At 36.1% G+C, this 12,507-nt stretch overlaps 1 pseudogene; it reads right to left on the reverse strand.

Moving 5' to 3' along the window:
- LOC121031391 (tigger transposable element-derived protein 1-like) overlaps positions 1–12,507 on the reverse strand; it is a 45,322-nt pseudogene that overhangs the window by 8,311 nt on the left and 24,504 nt on the right.

Consider the following 12,507-nt stretch of genomic DNA (forward strand, 5'->3'; position numbering starts at 1 on the left):
AGTCTCCAACAAAAGGTGCTAGGAAATTGGATAGCTACATGCAAAAGAATGAAACCATACCACTTTCTTTCCAACACCAAACACAAAGATAAACTAAAAATGGATTTAGGACCTCAATATGAGACCTTAAACCATAAATACTAGAAGAAGCACAGGCAGTAATTTCTCTGACATCAGCCTTAGAAACATTTTTTTAGATATGTCTCCTGAGGCAAGGGAAGCAAAAGCAAAAACAAACTATTGGGAAGACACTAAAATAAAAAGTATCTGCATAGTAAAGGAAACTATCAACAACTCTAAAATACAACCTACTGAATGGGAGATGTTTGCAAATGACATATGCAAAAAAAGGGTAAGTGTCCAAAATGTATAAAGAACTCATACAACTCAACACACATACACACACATAAAAAAAAAAAAAAAAAAAAAAAAAAAAGAGCACAAATAATCCAATTAAAAATGGGAAGAAGACATGAACAGGTATTTCTCCAAAACAGACATACAGATGGCCGTCAGTCCTATAAAAATATGCTCAACGTCACTAATCATCAGGAAAATACGAAACAAAACAAAAATGAGCTATCACCTCACACCTGTCAGTATGGCTAAACTTAAAACCACAAGACCCAAGTGTCGGTGATGATGTGGAATGAAAACTGGTGTAGCCACTCTGGAAAACAGTATGGAGATTTCTCAAAAATTTAAAAATACAATTACCATATGATCCAGTAATTTCACTACTGAGTATTTACCCAAAGAATAAAAAGCCCCACTAATTTGAGAAGATATATTCATCATGCACCCCTGTGTTTACCATAGCATTATTTAAAATAGCCAAGGTATGGATGCTGTTCACATGTCCATCAATAGATGAATGGATAAAAAAGAGGTAATATGGGGCACCTGGGTGGCGCAGTCGGTTAAGCGTCCTACTTCAGCCAGGTCACGATCTCGCGGTCCCTGAGTCCGAGCCCCGCGTCAGGCTCTGGGCTGATGGCTCAGAGCCTGGAGCCTGTTTCCGATTCTGTGTCTCCCTCTCTCTCTGCCCCTCCCCCGTTCATGCTCTGTCTCTCTCTGTCCCAAAAATAAATAAACGTTGAAAAAAAAAATTAAAAAAAAAAAAGAGGTAATATGTAAACACACACACACACACACACACACACAGATATATACAGACAATAGAATATTATTCAGTCATAAAAATAATGAAATCTTGTTACTTGCAACAACATGGATGGATCTTAATGCTAAGTGAAATAAGTCAGAGAAAGACAAATACTGTATGATTTTACTCATATGTAGAATTTAAGAAATGAAACAAAGAAAACAAAGACCGAAAAACATCCCAGATTCTTAACTATAGACAAAAAACTGATGGCTACCCAAGGGGAGGTAGGTGGGGGGATGGGTGAAATAGGTAAAAGAGATTACAAGTACACTTATTATGATGATCATTGAACCAGGTATAGAATTAGTGAATCACTATTATTGTACACCTGAAACTAATATAACACCATACACTAACTATACTGGAAATGGAATTTAAAAAAAATATATATTTAGCGAAAATAACTTGGGTGGGAAAAAAACTTTTAGGTAGTGTTCTAATTATATGAATTTTGACACATTTCTAAGTGACTTATGTTTAAGTTAAACATTCTTCTCTATCCTTGACAAGATTATGTTTATTCTCTAGAATTCTAGGTTCTGGAGATATTTGGGGAAATATTCAAAACTTGAAAATTAGCACACAAATGTAAATTACTATTATTTTATCTTACCAGGCTGATAACTGAAATCTTTTTCTATTGTAATATGCTCTATTTTTCCATTACATTGTTGGTATAGTGGTGTTATACCTACTCAGAATTCAGTTATTATGAAAGCCTGTCATTAATTTTAGGTCTATTTCCAGATAACCAACTAATCCCCAAAAGCTTTTATTTTAACAGTGAAATGAACTTATCCTATCATTAGTCCTTGGGCCTTTTGAATAATTGCTGTAAAAGATCATTCTTCTTTTTACCAATTTCATCTTTTGTCCTTGTTCTTTTTAATCTTGCATTATAAATTTTGACTGTGTCTACAGTGGTATTATTTTAAATGCCAAGAGATATGCATACGAAGATCACCATCTTTATTTTAATAGTAAAGTATATATATGCATATTGACATTGGTAATGGCAAAAATATTATTTCTTCCATACATTCAATGATCACTAATTACATAAAAGAAAGGAAAATTAAAGGATATCTTTTTTTTTTTTTTCAACATTTATTTTTATTTTTGGGACAGAGAGAGACAGAGCATGAACGGGGCAGGGGCAGAGAGAGAGAGGGAGACACAGAATTTGAAACAGGCTCCAGGCTCTGAGCCATCAGCCCAGAGCCTGACGCGGGGCTCGGACTCAGGGACTGCGAGATCGTGACCTGGCTGAAGTCGGACGCTTAACCGACTGCGCCACCCAGGCGCCCCAAGGATATCTTTTAAAATCACAAGAAAAGAGCCTCATTTCTTGTCACCTATTTAACGTAATCCCCTTTTTGAGTTTATTTTCCATTCATGGAGATAAATCCTTTGAATGTTGTAATTTCAGGATATTTCTTTTCTACTCTTTTGAGAACACTAGACATTTATCTTCATAGTTATTCAATATAATTTTCAAAATTTTAAGGTAGGCTTTCCAGCAAATAAAAAAAAAAATAGGTCAGAACTTCCTTTCAGTGATGTTGACAATGTCTTGCTCTGGAAAATATTGTAAAACTACCTATAACGCTATTATTACCACATTTATCTTATCAACGGTGGTTTATTAGAATGAAAAGTGCTATTTAAAAAGTGTTTTTTTAAGTTTCTTTTAGGAAAGCTGTACTTTTTACCATTAATAAGCAATTTCATTATTACGCGAAGGCAACAATACTTCCTTTACTCTTTATAAAGACACTTACATACCATATGAATGTTATACTTAATTTCAAGGACAATTAAACAAGTTATTTTGAATGTTATTTTCATAACAACATAAAGTATCTCAGCACCATATTTTAATAAAATGTAGTAGTTGAACCAATCTGTTGGCGATCAGAGAAGACAGGAAACCTGCTGATATATATGATTGCTCTAACTTAAGGGGTTGGCAACCTTTAACACTTGTACCAGATGGTGACACACTAGGATATTTGGATTGGCAACCAGCCTCTGGCAGTAGCTCAACCCCCTCTGTCTTTACTACTATTTGGAGTTATTGCTACTATTCCTGGCCATTGGCACAGGCACGATCAATAACGATCTTGGATCTCACAAAGTTACCGTGGCCTCCAGGTCGTTCTACCCCATCTGCTCTAAACTCTGTACTAGCAAATGAAAAAAAGGAAAAGATGTTTTAAATCCTGAAAGGGTGTTTTTTTAAATAGTTTTATTCTGTGGATTACAGTTCCTGGCACATAAGAAATCCACTGTTTCATTGAGCAGTATCCTCATCAAGTGGTCGCCCTGCCGTGGGGTGACCGCCACAATGATGAGGAACTCATAGTTTACCTTTTCATAGCTGAAGTCAAGAGCAAGTAAAAGAATTGAAGTTGGGCTTTAAGACTACACAAGTATTGGCTGTGATGATATAGATGAAAACTTCTGCGGTGTGAAAATTTTATAAACTTGCCCATGATAAAAATTAAGTTAAATAGAATAAAAAGGAGAATAATTATTATTATCAACTGTTTCGGTTCATTTCCAATATTCCTTGCTTTACTAATCTATAAAAAATGGACGAAGGATATGATGGTAAAATTACTGACTCGCTACACACACTTTAATGTCTAACATGTGCACTGATTTTTTTTTAAATTTTTTTTTTAACGTTTATTTATTTTTGAGACAGAGAGAGACAGAGCATGAACGGGGGAGGGTCAGAGAGAGGGAGACACAGAATCCGAAAGAGGTTCCAGGCTCTGAGCTGTCAGCACAGAGCCCGATGCGGGGCTTGAACTCACGAACCGCGAGATCATGACCTGAGCTGAAGTTGGCCGCTTAACCGACTGAGCCACCCAGGCGCCCCTTCACTGATTTCTTTTTATTAACACTCCTCCAAACTCATCCAAAATATAGTAGTTTGCTTGTAAAATTACAATAACTTCTCTATTTGTTGCCCCACTTCTCTCTCTATTGTTAAACAATCAAACAAAATTTCTCAAAAATAAGTTTGAAATGATGAAGGAGAAAAGCCACTCATTTCAGATAGGAGAAATACACTAAAAAAGAAAAAAAAAATCAAAGTCTCCCACTTAGAAAGAGCCAATGATGGTACCTATAGGTCCAGTCATTTCAAGGCTGTCAGCAATTCTGATTGAACACAGTTTGGGTCAGTGTTTTTATTTTTAAGGAAAAAAATATCCATATTCAATTGCAAAATACAGGAACATTCTTATTTTATGCTGGTTTCAAGAAGCAAGGCTTTAAGAATGCTTCTTAAAGGGGCACCTGGGGGACTCTGTTGGTTAAGTGTCTGACTCTTGGGGGCGCCTGGGTGGCGCAGTCGGTTAAGCGTCCGACTTCAGCCAGGTCACGATCTCGCGGTCCGTGAGTTCGAGCCCCGCGTCGGGCTCTGGGCTGATGGCTCAGAGCCCGGACCCTGTTTCTGATTCTGTGTCTCCCTCTCTCTCTGCCCCTCCCCCGTTCATGCTCTGTCTCTCTCTGTGCCAAAAAAATAAATAAACGTTAAAAAAAAAAAAAAACAAACATGCATTTAAAAAAAAAAAAAAGTGTCTGACTCTTGATTTTGGGTCAGGTCATGATCTCTTGGTTCCTCAAGTGGAGCCCTGCATGGGATTCTGTGCTGACAGCAGGGAGCCTGTTTGGATTTCCTGTCTCTCTCTCTCTCTCTCCCCCACACACACTCTGTCCCTCCCCTTCCCTCTCTCTTTCTCAAAATAAATATACATTAAAAAAGAGAGAGAGAGAGAGATTGCTTCTTAAAAACACATGATTCCTGGGGCGCCTAGGTGGCGCAGTGGGTTAAGCGTCCGACTTCAGCCAGGTCACGATCTCGCGGTCCGTGAGTTCGAGCCCCGCGTCGGGCTCTGGGCTGATGGCTCAGAGCCTGGAGCCTGTTTCCGATTCTGTGTCTCCCTCTCTCTCTGCCCCTCCCCCGTTCATGCTCTGTCTCTCTCTGTCCCAAAAATAAATAAACGTTGAAAAAAAAAATTTAAAAACAAAAACAAAACAAAAAAACACACATGATTCCTATTTATGAAGCATTTTCTATTTCTTTGTAATTCAAGGTTGCTTTTAGGAATATCTGCCACTCTGGGCTCATCTTAAAATGTAGGCCTTTGAGAAATATAACCCTTTTCTTTTGAGAAATATGAAACTCTCATAGTTTGAGAAACTTGATGTGTTCGACCTAGTATAGAACTAGACTGGAGGCAAAATGTCACCTTTGTTTCCTTTTTCACTCTCTGATCCATTCTCTACCCAAAAGCTAGAATGATATTTACAGAATGCAAGCAGGATCATATTCTCATTAAGACACAGCAATGATGATTTTGGGCACTGGGCATGTATTCCTCCTGCTCTAATGGGTACTAAATAGAATCTGGCCCTTTTTTTAGTATACGTGCTATTGAAGCAAGCACTAGAATCTGGTCTTTTTATTCTTACAACTTTAACTCTTACTGAAAATTTAAATTATCTACATTAGAGCCACACATTTTAAAAGGACAAAAAAATGAAAACTGGCTCCCTAAACATGATTTTACTGTCCACAAATTCTTGCCCAGGGGGAAAACTAATCTTAGGTTTCAAAAAGTTCTAGAACTGAAAAACAGGTTACTTAGCTTGGCCTTATCAAGGTAAAAGACTCTTTTATCAGAATGATAGTTCACTCAACTGGATTTATCAAACAACTGTTTATTCTTCTGAGTGCATTTTAAAACCTCAACTCTGTTTCCATCAACCTTAGAATTTTTATATAAGGAAGTTTGTCCATGAAAATAAGCTCTACATTGAAACCTCTGCCTTAAATTGGACTGCAGCAATATAAAAAATATCTTGTCCTTAACCTTGACCTTAGGTATCTGTCAAGGCCGATATCTCTCTTTATACAGTAATTGATCAACAAGGCTCTGCTTAATCAACAGGTTATTTTGGTGATTTTTTTTTAGGAGGTAACTCCTTAAGCTGCATCATAGTATCCTTCATCTTGGGCTTCTCTCCTTGTATTTTTATCTGCTTGAATTATTCCCTTTCTTCAGAAGTCTATATAAGTATTCCCTCCTCAGAGGGACATAGGACCTGCATTTTTCCTACTTTTCTCTATTACAGTCCACTCTCCATTATGTTTATAACTATTTGTAACATGAAATGATGTGATTGCTTACTCAATGGTGCTTTGCTTGTTTTCTCTCTACTGATATATTCATGAGGAGCTCAGGAACTACTAAGTTATTCTACATAACTATATCCTGAATAAATGTGGAAAGAAAGAAAGAAAGAAAGAAAGAAAGAAAGAAAGAAAGAAAGAGACACTGAGGATACAAAACAATTAGATACAGTTCTTATTCAATCACTCTTTGGGGGGTCAAATAAAGAAAATACAGAATTTAATATCTGTTTAGTCCGTGTACATAGGTGCTCCAAAAGTAGTGCGAACTGCAGCAATAAATGCTGATATTAAGAAATAAACTTGACAGATCACCTGCAGTTAGAAAAATGATGTGTCTTGAGTGATTGAAAAGGGAAATTACTGGCCAGGAAAAAAAAAATCTGCTAAAAAGGAGTCTGACCTTACAGTGATGCTGTCAACAACAACAACAAAACAGACAAGTAGTTTCTAAATATTCAGTGCTGAATGAAAAAGTGTTCCTGTCAGGCATGAAACCTGATCCCGCACAGTGCCTGACTAGGCACTCAGGGGTGAGGTTTGAAGGACAAGTAATATTGCCAGACCTTTACAACTAAAAGGCATTTACTACGTTTATCCCCTATTAAGAAAGCAAAGTCTCTAATTAATGTTAATTGAGTGGTGATATATGGGTTTATTGGCACTGGACCGTTATCAATTGATGCATAACAAATTACTCCAAAATTAAGTGACTTATAACAATAAATATTTACTAACTCGAACAATTTTTTTTAATAGTCAGTAATATTTGAATAACTCTGTATGGCAGCAGATGGTGACTACACTTATTGTGGTCAGCAATGAGTAATATATACAATTGTCAAATCACTATGTTGTACTCCTAAAACTAAAATAACATTGTATGCCAACGGTGCGTCCATTAAAAAAAAAAAAAAAAAAAAAGATGTCAAAACATTTTCTTTTTTTTTTTAAATTTTTAAATTTTATTTAAATCCAAGTTAATTAACACATGGGATAGTAATGATTTCAGGAGTAGAATTTAATGGCATCAGTTACATACAACACCCAGTGCTCATCCCCAAAAGTGCCCTCCTTGATGCCCATCACCCATTTTGCCCATCCCCCCACCCAATACCCTCCAGCAACCCTCAGGTTCTCTGTATTTAAGAGTCTCTGATGGTTTGCCTCCCTCTCTCTTTTTACCTTAACAATTTCTAAAAGCTGGATTTCAGGACTGACTCAGCTGAGTGGTTATTAAGGGGTCTTTTATGGTGTTTGCCAGGACTGAATGAAGGTTTGACTAGGACTAGGGAATTCACTGCCAGGATATATGTGTGCACACATACATAGATACCTCCATACATATCCATATACAATCAATCATTCAAATAGCATTTATTTGATTGGTTGTTTGCTGGAAAATCTTAGCCAATACCAAGCTTCCACAAATTTTGTCAACTCATAAAACCTTAGGAGGAGTTCAAGCCTGATAAGTTTTCTGTGAAAATGTATGCTAAATTATCAGTTTGCTGGAGTAGTTTGCAAAGAGATTTGCCAGGGAGAGCCACAAGGGACAGTATTTCTGTTACTCAGGATATTTGGATCCTAAGAGAAGTATTTCCATAAACCTCAGGGTGTTCTGCTGTGAAGGTCTTCCTGTTCAGGGTACTCCCAAATTATGTGTGAACTCAGTTCACACAGGTCTGCTTGCTGGAGGAACAGTGAGACTATGTGAAGAAAAACAGTATTTTTTACTGTTTTAAGAGAGATAGCTCTGTAGAAATTCATGAGAGGCCTAGTACTGAAAGGGAGGTCAAGTATGTTAACTGTCGGAATCAGAATCCATGTGAATATACATGTACACACATATATATACACACATGTACATGCACTCACATATAACACATATTTGCATGCATAAATACATATATGGAAAAATATATAAATGAGTGTATATATCCAATGCAAGATAGAAAACTAAGAAGTTCACTTGCTTGTCTTACCTCCTATTTAGGGGGAGAAAAGATACTGAGGATGCAGAGACAGTAAAATAGAACAAAGAAAATGTAATTGGAAATGCTGTGAATGGGAAAATACATCAGTAAGCACATACCTATATGGCTTTCTGGGTTACTGAAAGTAAAATAATCAACAGCATATCAAATAAATGTTTTCTCATTTTATTTTGTACTGTTAATATTTTTATTATTGATACTGTTTATCTCTTTTTTTTTTTAAAGTTTATTTATATTTGATAGACACAGAGTATGAGCATGAGCTGGGGAGGGGCAGAGAGAGAGAGGGAGACACAGAATCCGAAGCAGGCTCCAGGCTCCAAGCTGTCAGCACAGAGCCTGATGTGGGGCCTGAACCCACGAACTGTGAGGTCATGACCTGAGCCCAAGTCAGATGCTTAACTGACTGAGCCACCTAGTCACCCAGATAGTGTCCATCTCTTATTTCTGGCATTTCCATTTGAGTCATCGTTTCTCTTTGTCCTCAGACATGATGTCTTTTTCCACTAAGTCTATTAATATATTAATAATAGTTATTTTAATGTTCCTCTGCAATTATTCCAGCATCTGAATCAGCTCCAAATCTGTTGATTTCTTTATTGTTCAATAAGAGGTTTTTGTTTTCATTTTTGTTTTAGGTGTATCCCATAATTTTGACTTCCTGCTGGACATTGAACATAGAACAGTAAAGAATGAGATAAATAGCACTTATATGTCCTCTCCTCTTATGCTCTCAGGGCAGGCACTTGGGCCAAGCTAGTTGGAAGATGATCTGGGTTTGGGTACCATTATTGCTTCTATCACCTTCAGTGCAGTACAGTTTCATAGTCTTCTAGTGATGAGCTTCTCTTACCTTCTGCTTTGAGCAGGAACTGGTTGCCTGCAAGTTTTCCTAATCTAATGCTCATGCTCTGTTCTCAACTTTCTGGGGTCTACACCTGACAGAGAGAGCTCCCAACACCACACTCTTGCCCCTCCCCAGTAGCGAAATATCATTGCTTGTTTGTTGGTGCTAGGCAACTTCAGTTCTTTGATGGTCACCAAAACAGTTAAGATTTTGGAATTTATTTGCATTTTTCTTCTTATTATTTAGGAATGATATACTTTGCAATGCTTTACATTATGAACAAGGGTAGAAAAGCTTACCTTTCTTTTTGAAAACAATTTTCCGGGATATATATTCTTATTTAAAAAGGTTTTCTTACTTAATCCTTTAATATGGCACTCCACTGTGTTTTAGCTTGCATTGTTGGCAAGAAGACTGATATCACTTTTATCTTTGCTCTTTTGTATATAATGTCTTTTCTCTTCCTGCTTTTAATACTTTCACTTTATCACTTTTTTCAACAATTAAAGAATGATATATACTTTGGTATGGGTTTCTTGTTATTCTTCAGTCTAGAAATGATCTATCAGAAGAGAGTTAGAGAGCTCACTGGGCTCACCTTGATAGCTTGCCTTCTTTCTTGGATACTGTCTTGCCTTGGAGGTGACCCAAGTGCATATATTTTGAAATTTGCTGTTTCATGTATTTTGTTTAAGTTACACTTTGTTTAAGGAAGAAGGGTAAAGTTAGTCTTTTTAATCTCATCTTGGCCTTCACAAGTTTCATTACACATTTGATTGACACAATTTTTAAAATTTGATTTGCTTTAACAATTAAGTAAAATTTTCTTTATTGAGAACTGTAGATTGAGAAATTATATTTCTATTTTTGTATTTTGTAAATTCTTTTATTTCACTATTCTTAAACAATTTGGATTTCAATACGCAGGTTAATGGGATTAGTGGAGCTCCTTGTAGTTCTTGTAGCTTTAGATCAGGTACACAATCACATATTATATGTAAAAATAATAAAATAGGGTAAAACCACATACTCACCACTTTGCCTATGAGGCCCACTAAGTGTATAACGAACTAGGTTATTAAATGAACTTCCAGGTATTGAGACACATGCTACCTTATAGGCAACAACATATAAAGAGAGGAATAAAAAAACAACATGAATTAACGTACACAAAAATGTTTGCAATGATAAGGTACTTTCTCTTGATAATTATTAATTATCAAGGCTAAACCATATATACATTTTAAATATACCATATGCAGTGAGGCACAAAATGAGAATTAACCGCCATTCACTGATTTCTAATTTTTTTTTCATATGATTGAGACTCAGTTGGAATAAAGACATTAGTGTTTTCTTCAATGCATTTTTATTCATATATATGTTACCACAGATACATCATTCAAAGACACAATGTGACCAGATTCAAAGACATACTATAACGTTATAGACTTCAAATTTATGTAAGTTTGAAGCCTTTGACTGAATTATGTGATGAAAAAAATACAAGAATGGAGGGACTTCTGGTTTCCAGTTTGACATGAGAGGATCTTGGAAGTCATCACTCCATCCTAACACCAAGAAAAAAGCTGAGCAAATTAAAAATCAACAACTCTTCTTAGATCCATGAGGGAATTGAGGTCATAGGCCAAACCACTGCCTCCAAAATTATAGAGACAGACAGGTAGGTCATGAGAATCACAACTTGCCAAGAGGAGAAACCTCAATGGGAACCAGTACCCAGGTACAAATACCTATGCTGTAATTGATAAGTTGCTGGAGGTTCATATGGAAAAGTAAGATTAAAAACTCCAGGAAGGGCCAGTCTCACATGGGTGCCTCACACTTTTGTCAGTTTTAACTATAAGAGTCCTATCAGATTCTCAATTTGTTCAAAATAATAGTAGAAACCATGTATTCAATGATTATAGCTTATGTGTAAGTGAAATGAATAAATAAACAAATGGTAAATAATAGGATTAATAAAACAAGCTCTTTGAATATATGCATGTTTTCCTTTCTTCTCAAAGCTTTTTTAAAAGACTTAAACTTATTAAACTATTACTTATACAAAGTAATAAACATACCAATGCATTATTGGATTTGTGACATTTATAAATGTAAAATGTATCACAGTAATAACATAAGAAGGGGAAAGAGAAAATAGAGCTATATGGAAATAACATTTTAAAATCTCACTGGGGGCGCCTGGGTGGCTCAGTCGGTTAAGCGTCCGACTTCAGCTCAGGTCACGATCTCGCGGTCCGAGAGTTCGAGCCCCGCGTCGGGCTCTGGGCTGATGGCTCAGAGCCTGGAGCCTGCTTCCGATTCTGTGTCTCCCTCTCTCTCTGCCCCTCCCCAGTTCATGCTGTGTCTCTCTCTGTCTCAAAAATAAATAAACGTTAAAAAAAAATTTTTTTTAATCTCACTGGAATTAAGTTTATTTATACATTTAATACAAATACAGATAAGGTAAGATATATATGTAAACCTAGGGCAACCACTAAGAAAATTAAAAAAAAAAAAAAATACAATGAAGCGCTGTTGGGTGGCTCAGTTGGTTAAGCGGCCAACTCTCCATTTCGGCTTAGGTCATCATCTCACAGTTCATGAGTTGGAATCCCACATTGGGCCCTGTGCTATCAGTTTGAGATTTCCTCCCTCCCTCTCTCTCTGCCCCTCCCCCCCACACATGCTTTCTCTCTTAAAATAAATAAATGTTAAAAAAAATACAGTGAAAAAAATCATCAAAGAAATTAATATGTTACCCTAGGCAATACTCAATGAAAAATGAAACAATTAGGGAGGAATAGAGGAGAAAAACAAACAGGATGTAAATATAAATCCAACTATATCCATTTTAACACTGTGAATGGATTAAAAACCCAATTGAAAGACAACTGTTTTTACATAGGAGTAAACAAACAAACAAACAAACATTGTTTAACTATGTACTGTCTATAGGAGGCACATTTTAGATGCAAATACACAGACTGAAAGTAATGGATGGAAATGATAAATTATGCAAACAGCAACTATAAAAAAGTTAGAATGCTGATAGTATTATAAGAAGAAACCAGACTTTAAAACAGAAAGTGCTGCAAGGTATAAAGAGGAACTTTTTAAACACTACAAGTGTTAACCCATTAGAAAATATGACAATTATAAACACACAGAACCTGACAAGAGAGCCCCAAAGTACATACAGCAAAAGCTGACAGTATAGAAAGAAAAAATTGGTAATTCAAAAATAATACAGATTCAATATTACACTTTCTTTTTTTTT

The sequence above is a fragment of the Herpailurus yagouaroundi genome, unplaced genomic scaffold (genome assembly GCF_014898765.1).
Source record: "Herpailurus yagouaroundi ecotype Mexico unplaced genomic scaffold, PumYag 141, whole genome shotgun sequence".
NCBI lineage: Eukaryota > Metazoa > Chordata > Mammalia > Carnivora > Felidae > Herpailurus > Herpailurus yagouaroundi.